The sequence below is a fragment of the Anguilla anguilla genome, chromosome 15, assembly GCF_013347855.1.
Source record: "Anguilla anguilla isolate fAngAng1 chromosome 15, fAngAng1.pri, whole genome shotgun sequence".
Taxonomy (NCBI): domain Eukaryota; kingdom Metazoa; phylum Chordata; class Actinopteri; order Anguilliformes; family Anguillidae; genus Anguilla; species Anguilla anguilla.
The window spans coordinates 21,260,631-21,275,338 of NC_049215.1; the positions used below are offsets into that span (position 1 = coordinate 21,260,631).

The following is a 14,708-nucleotide window of genomic DNA, read 5'->3' on the forward strand; positions in this document are numbered from 1 at the left end:
ATATGAAGCCAAGCAAGTACATACAGCATAACTGCTGTGTGTACATAAATAGACTTCAGAATTTATTCAAAATTGTCAATGATCATTTGTAAAATGAATTCTACGGAAAGTGTGTAAGGGACACTTCTGGTAATTTACCTCATGGGGCTGGTAAAGGAAATAAAAAATAAATACATGTAAATGCTATATCTCTATGTGAGGTATTCTCAGTGTATGCACTGATATAACTTAAAATCTAATGCTGGAAAAAGTGGTGGTATCTCCGGTTAATGGAGGCGAGCTCCAGTCTTCTCCCTGTCAGATTTAGAGCCGCTAGCTCCGGTAGCGCGTGTCTCCACAGGCTCTTCTCTCTCTGCTTCACGGGAAGAGCGAGCACCACACAATAAAGCAATCTCTCACCTCAGTGAGCCCGAGCGGCGGTCTTGGGCGATGAGCGGTCGATATGGGACAACTCCATCAGCGTCATTAGGGCACGGGTTTATGAAGCCTGATGGTCAAATGAACTCTGACCACCTGTGAGTGCCCATCAGCACCTGTGACCACCCGTGACCGTCCGCGATCATTGTGGTTTTAAGGTTGCCTCAGCCAATATTTGAAGAATCGGGTTGAGGAGCACCAGTGTCTCTTCTGGCGAGTGATCCAAACAATTTCCTGAAGCAGCTTTGTGAGTTTATGATTAGCAATCATGCTGCCAGTGGGTTTTCAGGATTGCCACACAGTCTACCAAGACAAAAAAAAAAAAAAAAAACTGTCCAAATTTAGGTTTGTTGCACGGTGGTTTTGTCCCTCTGTAATGAAACATACAGAACAATGTTTCGTTCTATACATTTTTCATCTTAAATTGTCATGTAAACCTTTTTCAAAATAAATTTGGTGCCTGAGGGGCTGAATGTGTCCTGTTCCTACCCTAATCTGGAATGTCTGCAACCGCAGGAACTGCAGAATGTCATGTGCAGCACTATGTATATATCCGTGGTTCTCCTCCAAAACACCTGGTGTCACCAGCTACTTTTTTCCACATCAAAGACTAGCCAAGCTCACATAGTGTGGAGTCGGTGGAACACTTTTCATATTCGGCTTCGATATGTAGTCCACAAGCGCCCAGTTGACCAGCAGGGGTTTCTAGAGAGCAATGAAACATGGATGCATACAGTTAGGCACAGTACTGGCCACAGTTGACACTGGCATGGTCCAGAGTAACAGGCTAACAGAATTCTTGTATCGTGCACATGTTAGACCTGTACAGCAGCACAAGTGTAAATGTTCAAGGTTTTCTGTTAAGTAAGTACTGTGCAACAAGGTGAGCATACACAATACCTGTTATTTACTGTCCATATGTCATTGCAAAGCAGTGGGAAGTACAATGCTACCTACGCCTTTTGTAGAGCACCTTATCTTAACTTCCTCAGTATTTTCTCCTGGTCAAAAAGATCATTATTTTCTGGGGCTTAATTTTACTGAGCTTTGTTTATTTGCGTTATCTGGGGACATTGGCAACTGTAGACAAACATTTTGCATTATTCAATTTTGTGTTGGTGATGCAAATCGTATGGGTGTAATATTAAAATGTATTTCTAATTTCACTCAAACACCGTAGTTGTGATCATTTGCTGTTCAAAGAACATTATTACTTGCTGTTTTATAGGTTTTTTTAATGGAAATGTGAAGAATGGAACATTTTTATGTTTGTTTTCTGAGATTCTTTTATGTCATGGGGCTTCAATGTGTCATGAGTAAGTAGGTTGCAGAGCAACTTTAATGTTTGAATACATCACTTTATGAATTCAGGCTTGGACAGAGCAACAGCTCATGGCAGTGCTTTTGAACAGTCTACTGGCAATACGTGATTGGAGATGTGAGGATTTCAAATGGGTATCATTTCCCATGTGAAAATATTATGTTTAGAAATGTTTTTGAAGTTTTAATTTATGCATAATTTATGCTGGACAATAAAATAATTAAATATGAACTTGAATCATTGCATTTGAAATAGTCTCATTCATAAGGGAGCCTTTACTCAGTAATACTTTTAGTTTGTAGCAAATGCCAAAAAGTTAATTCATGTTCATGCATGCCCATTGTGTAAACCATTTTGGTCATTTGCACAAGTGATGATTTAAAAAAAAAAAAAAAATTTAAAAAGTAAACCCCAATACGCTTTATAAAGAATTTAACCAAGGGACCAGTTTAATTGTATGCGTGATTATGATTATGCAAATGTTTCACCCCAAAATCAAGTCAAACAGTTTTTGTTGTATCGTTAGACATGGCCCTAAGGGAGCTATATGGTGATTTATTCTGCTTTTGAAAGAAGTAATGAAGCATTACTCCTTAACGCTACTATGTGAAAGCATTTAATGACTGAGCCTTGAAACGGCTATGGACTTTTTATCCCATACTATGATAAACGTTCTATTTAACTGCATCCCCAGGGCCCACTTGCCATTTGCAACATTACACTCAAATAGTGATTGGATGGCAGATTTATCAAGTTGACATGCGGTGTTTTCAATTTACTGTGTTACGTAAGCTCTCTATATTTCTCTATCTTATGGAATGTCGGTCTGGGCGGTTTTTGCTGTTTGCAAGGCTCTTGCAAATCTGAGACTCCGTAGGTACATTCATTACTTCATGTCATTTCAAAGCAAGCCCGAACTAAAGGCATTTGCATAATGTTCTAATTTGTAACCATATCTAAAGGTATTTGATCAGAAGTAGTGCTATCATAAGCTGTTCTGTTTTGGAGTTTGACCATTTAGTTCATGAATATGACATTTTGAAGAAAATGTTCTTTATTATATTCGTTCAGGTCAATTTTACACTTCACTGGTGTGAGGCTCAATGAACTCCTTGTTACTGGCTCATAATTAAATCCAATTTAGTTTGGGAGGTTTTAATTTCATTTGATTAATGGGATCTGTCACAGAAGTGGCATTGCGCTATGTAACAAACTATTTGGGTCAAATTTGCTTTTAATTAAGAGGAAATTTCTTGCTTTGAATGAGATAAATCGGAACCAATCATTATTCTGATGGTGGCCCCCTCCAAGACAAAGCACAACTACCTTCAAGAATATGCAAGTAATTGCAAAACCCTGACAGTGAGCAATGAAACATGCTTCTGTTCATGTTTAGGTTGTGACTGCAGGCACATGGAAACTCATGAAATACTGGCACAAGGAAAAGCTGTGATGTGTTTCACAAACAAGCACAGAACCTTTAAAAGAAAGCGATGTTCATTATGCAAATTATTCTAATTGATCTTGGCTTTGTGAGGAGGAGGAGTCTAAACTGGGCCATAGAAGCAGGGTCGCGTTCAGGATGAGTGAAATGTTGCGATCCATTTTTTCAAAATAAATTGTGCGCCCCTGAATGTTGCTGCTTGCTGCTTTTGGTTACACTCCGCCAGCTCACAAAATGGGAGAAAACTTAACTCAAAGTACACTAAGCATTCAAGGTGGAAAATTGAGCTTTTCATATGAATACACTCAAAATGTGGGACATGCCCATTTTGCTGTGATGAGCACTTTGGTGACTGAACAGGAAGTGCATGGGGCATTGATTTCAGTTGCACTAAAGTTGTTGATGGCCTCAGTAATTGTCCTCAAGGGAGCTAAGCCAATGAGTTCGGCTGCCAGATCGGGTTCAAGGAGGTGAGCTTGGGAGCCTGACTGAAGAACTCCCTTCACCCCACCATCTCTCCTTTATGAACTTTGCCCTCTTCCTCAAATGATTTTGAGTAATACCTGACCACCTCACCACTGTCCAGTCTGGTTGCCAGCTAATGAATTTCTTCTCTTTAATTTTTTATTTTATTTTTTTAATTGTCATGTTGTTTGAAAAATGTTTTTAAAGAATAGTTCCTATGAAACCTTAAGCTAATAATTTAGTTTGTGTATGCAACCCATTTGACTTTTTACTTTTGTTTAAAAATGAACATTTCTGATACAATTTGTGGTGTATGCTCTCTGGATACATTTTAGCATAAATTTGCAGAATTGTTTTGGAAGTAGCCAAAGTAGTTTCCCAGTTACATTTTGAGGATGTGCGTAAGTCCCCCGGGCTCCTCCTTTTTGGAGGGGACACCCAAATGAAACTTATTTTTGACTTATTTGAAAAGTCAAAACCTGTAGGGCCCAGTGTTATCCTGGCTATCTTACTTCCGTAATGTGTTCTGGTTTTGTGTAGGTTTTGCACTCAGGGCAAGTTCTGCTATTTTGTGTTGTTGGTTTGGTGTGATAGTGACCATCATCTCATTCCTAGTAGGTTGTCCAAACCTGGGTCAATGTATGGTTGTGAAATTTAAAAACACACCTACAAATCCCTCATAACATTTATCAAGTGTGTAACTAACTAACAAATATACCATCACAATTTTCTTCTAAATGTAGGTGAAGTATAGTAATTCATAATCTGTAGGGATTTTATTTAACCCGTTTAAAAGGTTGAAGTATTTCTAATAATTATTTGACGATGGGCTGGTTAATCCCACCCCTTTTTGTCATTTCCCCCCAATGGATTGAGTATGTTCTTAAAAGTAAAATGGAATTTAAAATTTATTAATTTAGCTGTTGGTCTTGCTTAATAAGGTGCAAGGAATCTACTTAACAAAATGACATTTATAAAGGGAATACAGATGGAAAAGAGCTCAATGGATGTCGAGGAAATATTTCTGAAACGGTAAAATGCCAGTCACTGACCTGTCAGAGAAATGAATGGAGATCACAACTGCCATTTGAGAGGACGGGTGGCTCCCGACCCCATTAACGTCGTTCCTTATCTGCTTATTTTCCAACTGCTTTGCCAGCCTTAATGAAAATGTGAATCTTTGCTGCGTGCTAGTTCTGCATCGCAGGCTACCAATTTGTTTACGCTTGCACTCCCCCCCGAGTTCCCTCCGCTTGCTCTAATCTTCTGAAATCGCACCTGTTTCATCTGTTTTGTTTATATCTCAAAAAAACTGCGCCGAGGAAAGTCAACATTTCAGGCCTTCTTGACTCCCACCACCTGAGTCTTTATTCCTGTTTTTGAGTGTTTCCCCTTGATCTGTTGGCAGCATCTACCCACCTGCTACTTTTCGCCATAAACTTTCACTTTGATTATTCAGATAAAACCGTATCCAACCTTTGCCGAAGTGTACTCTGTATTTCCCCTTCCTGACATGATTTAAAAAGCCTTCATACAAAGTGACTGCTTAAAGATGTAAGCTCCAGTACTTTTGTGCATATATTAACATATGAATGCCATTCCTAAGGGAAATAAGAACATTTGCAGCACCGCAAAACCTAAATGCCATTTTTAGAAATTGAAAAATTCCAAACCACAGAACCACCTCCATTTGCCTCATTCCCATTGTGGAAGGCCCTCTTGTCTGACTAATATTTTGCTTTGAATCAGGTGAAAAGCACTTCCATCAAAACAAGCCTGAACTTTCATTTTCTTTGTCCACAGCCACTTTTGCCACTTGATTCCAGGTCAACAGTGAGTCAACAGCAGGCTGGGAATGGAGAGAAAAGGCATGTTGCTCTTGACTGCCTGGAAAACCCAAAGGCAGGCCAGAGAGAAGCTGTACAGATGAGGGAGATAATTGCATGTGTGGACACCGCCTGGGTACAAAATACACCTTGCCTTCATTTCAGAAGAGTAGCTCGGTGGAGGCAGAGGTATGTGATCTTTTAATGTTTCTTTAAATGTGACCATAAGGCTTATGTTTCTACTCAGAAATGAAATACATTTAGCCCCCCTGTATTCACAAAAAATGATTGGAGCATTGATCATGTTTTATTTACAGCTCACTTTGTAGAGCCATTGTGTTTTGCTATGGTGAGTGAAGCCATTTGATTGCTTTAGTGACTGAGATCACATGACTGCTTCACTTCATTATGGGATCTGTACTTCCCCATCACTGATTGCATCCACATCTATTGGACCACTCTCGTATGTAGAGTAGTTGTGGAATGTTTCTGAATTGAATTAATTTGAATCATTTATACTGTTAACATACTCTGACAATGATCCCTTATCGACACATGCGTAGATGTGAGGTATGATGTTTTGCAATGGTGAGAGAGCAACAGTGAATTAACAATCACTTACTCATTCCTGTGGTGTTTATTGCCATTCAGTTTGAAATATGGTTGTTTCATAAATGGATGTGGTGCTCACATAATTCTGTTCTGTTTTTCATATTTTTTCAATGAAATATACCACCATCGCAACAGATAATACAAACTTAAAGATATACTGTCCCATTACAATTCATGATCCTTTAAATTCTGGAGCTTGACAAGAAAAAAGGGGGTAAGCTATATTGATGATTGGAGCTTGCTTATATTCATAAATGTAGGAGATTGAATTTTTTGTTGTTTTCCTCCTGAGAAAGGCAATAATCCCCCCCCCCCCCCCCCCCACCAAAACAAACAGTCATTGTCTTCCAAAGGTGTTGTTATGCTTTTCACCTAATGATGCTTGGTAATTGTTTTCATTTCTTCTGTTCAGTTCTATTATGTTTAGTGGTCTGAAGAAACGTACTAAAATGTATTTGAAGAAATCAATTGAAAGCTAAATCAACTGATGAAAGAATGAGGAAAACAACCACAATCTATGTTCTAAACAGGAAATGTTATTTGTTTATTTTCTAAAATGTAATATATGGGTACAGTAGATGCAAAAGGAATCTAAGTTATTTCAGTCTTAATTTTAGGGGAAATGAAACAGAAACTGTGTTCAGAAGCTGACAAGCAAAGGCTGTCATTACCCGTCTAAGTTCCTAGTTACTTGAACTGAGTGGTAAACCACAGACCACTGAATCATGTTTATCTGTCAGCAATGGTAGTTCCAAATCCCCTCTCTATTATTTAATGGCAGGCTCACAGTGACTTTTTCGTCTCTGACCACATACAAATTATTTTGTGATGAGAAGGTGAGGGCTCAAAATGTGGCACTCTATCGTACGCGATTGATGACTCTTTGAAACAAACCAATCATACTGTTTTGCTATGGACTAAAGGAAGTGCCAAAAATGAGCTAGTGGATAAAAGCATAGCTATAGCTACCACCGCCCTTCCTGATTTTTTTTCTTATGAAACACCCGCCCGCACATACTTATGTAAGCACACACACACACACACACACACCTCATATGAGAACAAATTGAGAACTCGTGGCTCTAAACTCTTGCCGGTATGAGAATTCATATTTCCTTCTTTAAATTACAATGAATTGAAATAATTATATGATCTAGTAGAGGTGGTGGAAGAGCATTGACCTCAGGTCCTTACACTCTGTGGCTGGAATCTTCAGCCATGCAAGTTCAATACCTGTGTATTTGCTGAACAAAAACCAAAGCAATAAATAAACTGGAATGGAAAGCATGTCTTCTCTTGCCTCTCTGAGGATGAATTGCACAGGCTTTTACTGTGAGCATTTTAATGCATTCGAGGACCATGCAACATTCATCCATAGTAAATCTGTGCAGAAGAAAGCCATTGTTTGAAAACAATCTGGGCAGATTCCATTTTAAGTCACCTTGAGAATGGCAGCTTGACGAATGGTCACAATCAACCATCGGCAACGTAATGACGTTAATACGAGGCCTCTCTGCTTTCCCAAACTGCATTCAATTCCTTTCCTCACTCTTAGATTGCATTTGGAACCCGGGCAAATAGTCTGAATTCATTTCCGCAATCTCAATAAAATGGAAAAAAAAATAAAAATAAAGTGGAATCCTGTCAACATTGATGCATGCTCTGGAGGTGGAAGAGAGGCTCAAAAGAGAGAAGCTACTGGCGTTGTATTGTGCATTTTTAAACTTGTCTTAATATGATCCAATATCTCTATATGAGGGTCACATTAGTCTTATGGGAGCTGCCACCCAAATAGAAAGCTAATCGGCTCTCCTTTATCGAGAGGCTTAAAAGTAAAATTGTCTTGGTGCTGCAGGCCTCCCAGTGGCACTGCCTTAATACCCTCTAAATGATCCTGGTCTCCATTGTAATTACCTTGCTGGCTTATTTCTTCCACAAATTGTGGGGGTCTGTCTCGACAGTGGCGGAGCAGAGCCGCTCGACCCTGAGAGGGGGGAAAGGCTGCGGTCGCATGTTGTTGATTGCGAGAGGACTTTCGCAAAAGGCCAGCCGTACAGCTGTGTCTGATCCCCGTAATTTGAGCTGCAGTTCGTGCTTCTGCTTTTTTTCCCCTCCCTCTGGCTCTTTAACTTACAGCAGGCTGTGGAGGAAGCAACATCTCGCACTTTACTAGATGTTCTGTGTAGACTGGGTTTATTACTCCCATAAGGCGGTGGTGGGTGAAGGGCGGTCAGTTTTGGGAATGGACAAAATGCCAATGTAGATCAAAGGCATACAGGCTGATGGAAGAGATGGGAGAGTGTGAGCAGCAGCCATTAACACTTGTCTAGCCTTTGCACAAAGCTGAACTTGCCTATGTTTTTTTAAGGATTTATAGTTGAGTTTTTATTTGTTCTGGCCAGATGTGAATTAGCTGCTTGGCTAAATCACACATGGTGATTATTAAAATTGTCCCTGTAAATTAAGTGTTATACACAATAAAGATTAATGAATAAACAATCTCCCTTGAAGGACTGGATGCAAATTCCAGAAGAGGCTTTGCAATCCTGCCACACATGGCCAGAAACTCAGCCCTACCCTGTTTTGAATGTCATTGTGGTCCATGATAATCACCTTCCAGAACATTTCCAGACTTGAAACCTTTCACCTTCTGATCAGACACCAGCCATTGAGAATGCATGCAATCTAATCTATACTGTACCAGTACACAGATGCCATCATGCACCGTGATGTCTGAAGCCTGGAGATGAATAATGAAAAATCAGACCTCTTCCTCCCCCTCATGTGGAGGTAGCTAGAGAGAGTGAGCCTGCATTTTTAAAAAGGTTTCAGTGCATGCCCCTAATGCATTTTCTTATATTGCATGGGTGGTTATTCCTGGAAATGTACATTTTGATCAGAAATGGTATGCTGAAAAGTAATATTGCAAATGCTCTACACCGTTTAATTTGAGCATTTTCATTTTTATTTTTTGTTGTTTCCCACAAGCAACTAATGTTTTTCATTTCCCCTCAAAATGTCTCTCGGCAGTAGCAGGAAAAGCATTTTTTGTCATTAGAATATATCTGGCGAGGCTCCAAGCCCAAGATAGGAGGATAAGTAGCATTTTTTTTAGCACAAAATGTTTGAGATTATTACTGAGGTTAAATGAGCTGATCCTGGATCAGTGCATATTGGCACCATCTGCATAGAGCAGCAGTAGCCTTATCCCACCCACACAATCAGTGCTGATCTATGCTCAGCAACCAGAGGGACACAACATATGATTTTTACTCCAACCTCTTATTCTAAGTGCTCAATTAGCCATAATTGCAGTGTACTTCTTATCTCATAATCACAAATTATTTTTAGGTCTGCTTGATGCAAGCTACTGCTATTTAGGCAATTAGATCTATACCAAGGTTTTATTCAATTGTCAATGTCTGTCTAGTTAAAATGTTCTTTTTTTGCCTCCTCGTGGGAACATTGTGTAAATAAAAAATGTTCTCAAGGCAATTTATTTAAGCTTCTGTTCATTCTATAGTAATCATCTAATGTAAAGTAATGTCTAAAACAAATTGTCCAACAAAGTATTGAACCAGAAAAAGTAGTTTGCGTGTTTGGTATTGACACTGCTAAGTTGCACACTGAAGGTAGGCTTATTAAATTACACCATTTTGCAAATATTGTTGTTTTGCTGTTTTTGATTTACAAATTGAATGTTTCACATCAGAACCAAAATAATGTTATTTGCAGCGCATAAATGAAGCAGTAATCAAACCTTGGAGAGTTCCATTGCTACATGTTTTCAGGCAGGCAGTTAGGGGAGCTGTCCAAGGTACTGCATTCAACTGCTATGCTTATTCTACTGTCAACTAATATTCTAATGTTGGCTACAGGCCACACATTTAACTAGCCTCTTAGAACTTAGGGACTCAAAACTAGCTCACAAATACAGTTGTATGTCGCATTTTTAGTTGCAGAACAATGTTTTGCCTAGCAGGTCAGCGTTCATTAGATATTTCTGAGCAAGTCTGGGCCAAGTTTCATCCTCCCAGCTGCATTGAATTACATTTAAGTATGTGCCTTTGAAGCTGTCCCAGTTGTCTAAACACATTTTTTAAAATGAAAAACAGGTCTTGGTGTCAAGTTATTTACCACTGCAGTAACAAAATAAAAGCCTGGTTTTGAACCTTTTTTTTTTTTTTTTTTTTGATGCACTGAAAATTACATGGTTGGGGTAAGTCTAAATATTTGCCATAGTACAATTAAATATCCTTCTTAAATTATACAAGAAAAAAACTGCATGCAGCAGGTTCATAAAACAATCTTTGTCATAAAACAATTCTAGTATTGACAATGCCAAATGATTTCTGTCTTTGTTGACCCAAAAGAGGTAACACATGTAACATGTTGGCAGTGTCTTTGTCTCGCAACTATAATGGATATTAAGTTACCAGTATGTGGCTTAAGTAAACTGAGTATCTAATTAATGTAATTAGTAACTTGAATCTGCCAGGTTTTAGGTTTTCTTAAAAAGTACATTTCAATGAAGGTACTTTAAATGATCTGTAATCAGGCAGAGCATGTATTGAGCCATGCTTGCATGAGAATTGCTCATTTTTGTTCTAGATGGTGCACTGTGTCCCTGTTTCACTAGTAGTGCAGTTGTGCACACTTTCCACTCGCTGCATGTGGTTTGCAAATCTTATAGAATTTTCCGGAACAAGTGATTAGCGTGTGCAAAAGCACTGCAGTCCTTTTGTGGATTCCCTTATGCATGCCATTTCTCAAGTCCTTCTTCCTAACTCTATAAAGGGCAATCAGTGATCATCAGTATTATCATATGAATACTATCATATACAGAGAAGGAATGTTGCTTTAATACATCATTATGCTCACTTCAGTATGAAGTGAATATGTTGCTCTCAATTATATTTGCTGATAGCTATGTATTTACTTCACTTTAGACTTTTTTACTTTGTGTGATTCTGATACGTATTTAATGTTTTGTTGTGTTATCTTTTAAGCCGTCTGTTAAATAAATACATTTTTAAAAAGCACATTTTTGAAATGGATACAGACTAAATTGAGGTCAGGGAGTACATTTCATCTGTGGAATCGCAGCAGCTGCAGGTAGTTCCTGTCCCAAAGTGACTAATGTGTTGGCTGCTCAGCCGAAGGTATTATATTATTGGAAATTTAAATCATCTCCCTTGGCCATCTCCATTTAAAGTGCTTCCTATTGAAATGAATACAGTGTATGCATCAAGCTTGAGATGAGTTAAGATTTCGATTGATCAAATCCCCAAATTGCTATTCAAATCACTTAGTATTTTGGCAGAGGAAGGGTGGACTGAGGAAGGGTGGAGTCTGCTCTCTCTTGTATGCTTAGTAGTCTTAAAGGAAGAATTCAACTCTCTCCATTGAATCCACATGTTGATGTGCATGCTTGTTGTGGTAGTATCTATACAAGTATATATTGATTCATTGCTGTAAACCATACCTTCACTCACACTCAGCAAAATTATTTGCCAGGTGCCATTCCAATAAAATCCCGAGCAACATCTCAAAAACATTTTAGACACAAAAAAGGCTGCACTAGACAACAATTTCAAGTAAGGTTGATCAAGATATTGCTTGACGTCCTCTCAATGTAAAAATTTTATAAGGACAGTAAATGTCTCTATTGCTGTTACTCACAAAGTTCTGGTGCAGATTTGTACACTCCCAGACCTGAACATTCATGTTCCTGAAGGATTTAATGAGCAGCTGATTCAAACCTGGATCAACAGGTGAATAAAGGCCCCCTCCAATCAGTGGACATAAATCTGTGTTTCCCCAAAGGCTAACACACTAGCAATGCTAGTATTTACAAACATATTAGAACATCAGAGACACTTACATTTTATTATTCTTTTTTTTTTGGTAAAAAATCATGAGTCACTGGGGCATAATTGCAAAGGTTGTCTGTTCAACAGAGAATCTCCTGGCAGTAAATAAGACCTAATTAAAGTAAATGTATTATTGCTTCACGGTACCCGCATCTTTAGTGTTGATTGCGTTGCTTTCCCTCTGCGTCGTTAGGCACTTGGCTATCCATCTTGATGATTGTGTTTGTATTGACAAAACCTGCATCAATGGATTTCTTAATGCTCTTTGTTTTGGGAATTTTTGAAGCATTGATACTTACTGAGTGCATATCAAACTTCAGAGCCATTACTCTCTTACCTTTCTTGCTAAGCTAGCAGCCCCAGTCTTAGTCTGAAGTGACTTCTCTCTCTCTATTATGGTGTCACTGAATTTCTGTTACTGTGCCTAGAAATACACACTTCTGAAATCCATTTGGACAGAATAGAGTCAGAAGCTGCAATGGTTCTGAGCCTTAGATTTTGCCATTTGCTATCTCCACAAAAGAGTGTTCAGCCTACCACAATAACACTGACATGACATTTTGACTGGGCTGGTTATTAAAGTGATAACAAGACCATACTGCTGTGTGTTTGGATTACCTCTCTTCCATTACAACATAATATGGTAACCCTTTTGCACTTGAAATTACCTATTGATAGCTTTTGCTTTAAATGCGTTTGTTGCACAATGAGAAGTTTGTACAACATGCCCTATTTGCATATGTAGGCACACATTTTGAGTAATACTACTCATTATGCCCCATTAGTGGGTAAAGCGCCATTTATCTAAACACTGATGTCTTTGACATGAGAACAGGCCCATATTAGCATGCTTCATCCATTACTGAATTCAGCTTCTCTTTGTCAGGCCAATGCAAGGTTTAACACCCTGAACAGTGACATATTTAATCAAAGGTTTTAGAGCAAAAACACTGAAGAAATGCCCATCCTTGGTGGTCATAAAAACACTTCAAAGCCCTGAAAATGTTTTTCTAATTTTTTCAAGTGCTTTTTCTCTTTTTCTTTTTGCCTCCTGCTGATAATCCCATTTCACCCAAAGTCTTTATTTCACATGTGCCTTTTCCCTGGTGCTATTTCCCTTTAACGCAGATTTTTAGATCTCTCTTTGGGTTTCAGGGCAGCTCTATTTGAGATTGATGAACTGTGGGATGCCTGACACTGGTCTAGTTAAATTAATTTTTTATGGTGACCTCTTTGCAAGTTGCAATCAGTACTAATAAAGTTTTCATTATTGTATTCTCAAAATGATGCAGAACTATTTGTTTGAAACGATGTGGCTCAAACTAGAGATGTACAAAAAGACACGGTGTTTGCAAGCCCCCGGCACAAAAACTTCACAAATAGAACGCAAGCTTCCCCCTAATTTGTAGACCTCTCCCCGTCTGTAATTGGTCCATCTAAATATCACATCGCTGGTTGCGTCACAGTTGACCATTTGGAGTTCAACTTTATTTTTCTGTTCATCTCATCTTGGCACTGTCACATGGTAACATCATCATGGTCGTGAGTGGAATAGGCTTTTGTGATTGAATACATTTGAGCTGCTGAACTCATGCATTGATATTGACATCTTTATGGTTATGCAGAGCGTTTAAAGCCAATAAAATGTGCTGAAATTCTTAGCATGACATTTATATGAAGTTGGGTTTCAATTAACCGGTGGTTCTTTCTTGAAATGTGTGTATGTCATTTGGACTATACTGCCTACTTTATTTTGGATATGTTCAAAGGATTTGCCTTGATATTTATTCATAATTAATGCTATTCAGTAGTAACATTCATTAGTGTTCTTTTCTGAAATATTGTGAATAATCCTACATGCTGTCTTTTGTCAGTTGTGCCTGTTGAAGGTCAAATATCATAAAGAGTCAGACACATCTGTGACCAAAGCAAATATCCTATGTCATGTGACCAGACATCCTATCGAAATGTTTTTGTTTTCCTTCATCTGTGCAAGCTTCTTTTACTGAATCCAGGCAGAATTAAACCTTGCTATAGAGTAGCAGGGCCACAGTAAAAATGCCACATGAGAAACAGATGGAACTGCTTCAAGGTGAAGTGGATATTGCCCAGTTCCTGATATATTACTGGAACGGTATCATTTTTGGGCCACTCCATCAAACATACCTAATGGCAGACTCATAACTGTGACTCATAACAGGGTAGCAGTGTGCCAGTGGTTTGGGAAATGACCCTGCAGGTTTGATGTCGCACAGGAGCACTTTGAATCCTGGGTGGAGTGCTGCAGTTGTATCCTTGAGCTAGTTACCTGTAATGCTTCAGCAAATATCCTGCTGGGAAGATGGACCCATTTAAGTCTTATGGCATTTTGTTGTAGGTATGATGTCACTGCAATGGCAGCAATGTGGCCGGATGATATTTTTGTTGAAAAAGACCACTGCGGCCACCAGGGGGTGGCTGTATGCATGCGTAATACACTTTCTAAATACACTTACATCCTGTCACTGTCAGCAGAATCATGCACTGCATGTATGTATGTATGTATGTATTCCTATATGTATAAATGCAGACTCTGCACAATAAACCCCCCATGATAAGTGTGTCTGCCAGCAAATTAAATTATAATAGCTGTGCTTGGGAACACATGCTTAGCAATGATTTTATTTAGCATCACCACTGGGCTGCCGAGCATTTCATGTGGATAAGCCCATTTTGCTTTTGGTTGCATGTCCGATTACTAGTTTGTCATG

General features: G+C 38.8%; 1 long non-coding RNA gene across 3 annotated transcripts in view; it reads left to right on the forward strand.

Moving 5' to 3' along the window:
- The window catches only part of LOC118213898, a 46,112-nt gene that overhangs the window by 18,164 nt on the left and 13,240 nt on the right, over positions 1-14,708 (forward strand). For all 3 annotated transcript variants that reach the window (XR_004762541.1, XR_004762539.1, XR_004762540.1), the window contains exon 2: positions 5,451-5,662. This is a non-coding gene — a long non-coding RNA (uncharacterized LOC118213898). The remainder of the gene's footprint in view (positions 1-5,450; positions 5,663-14,708) is intronic.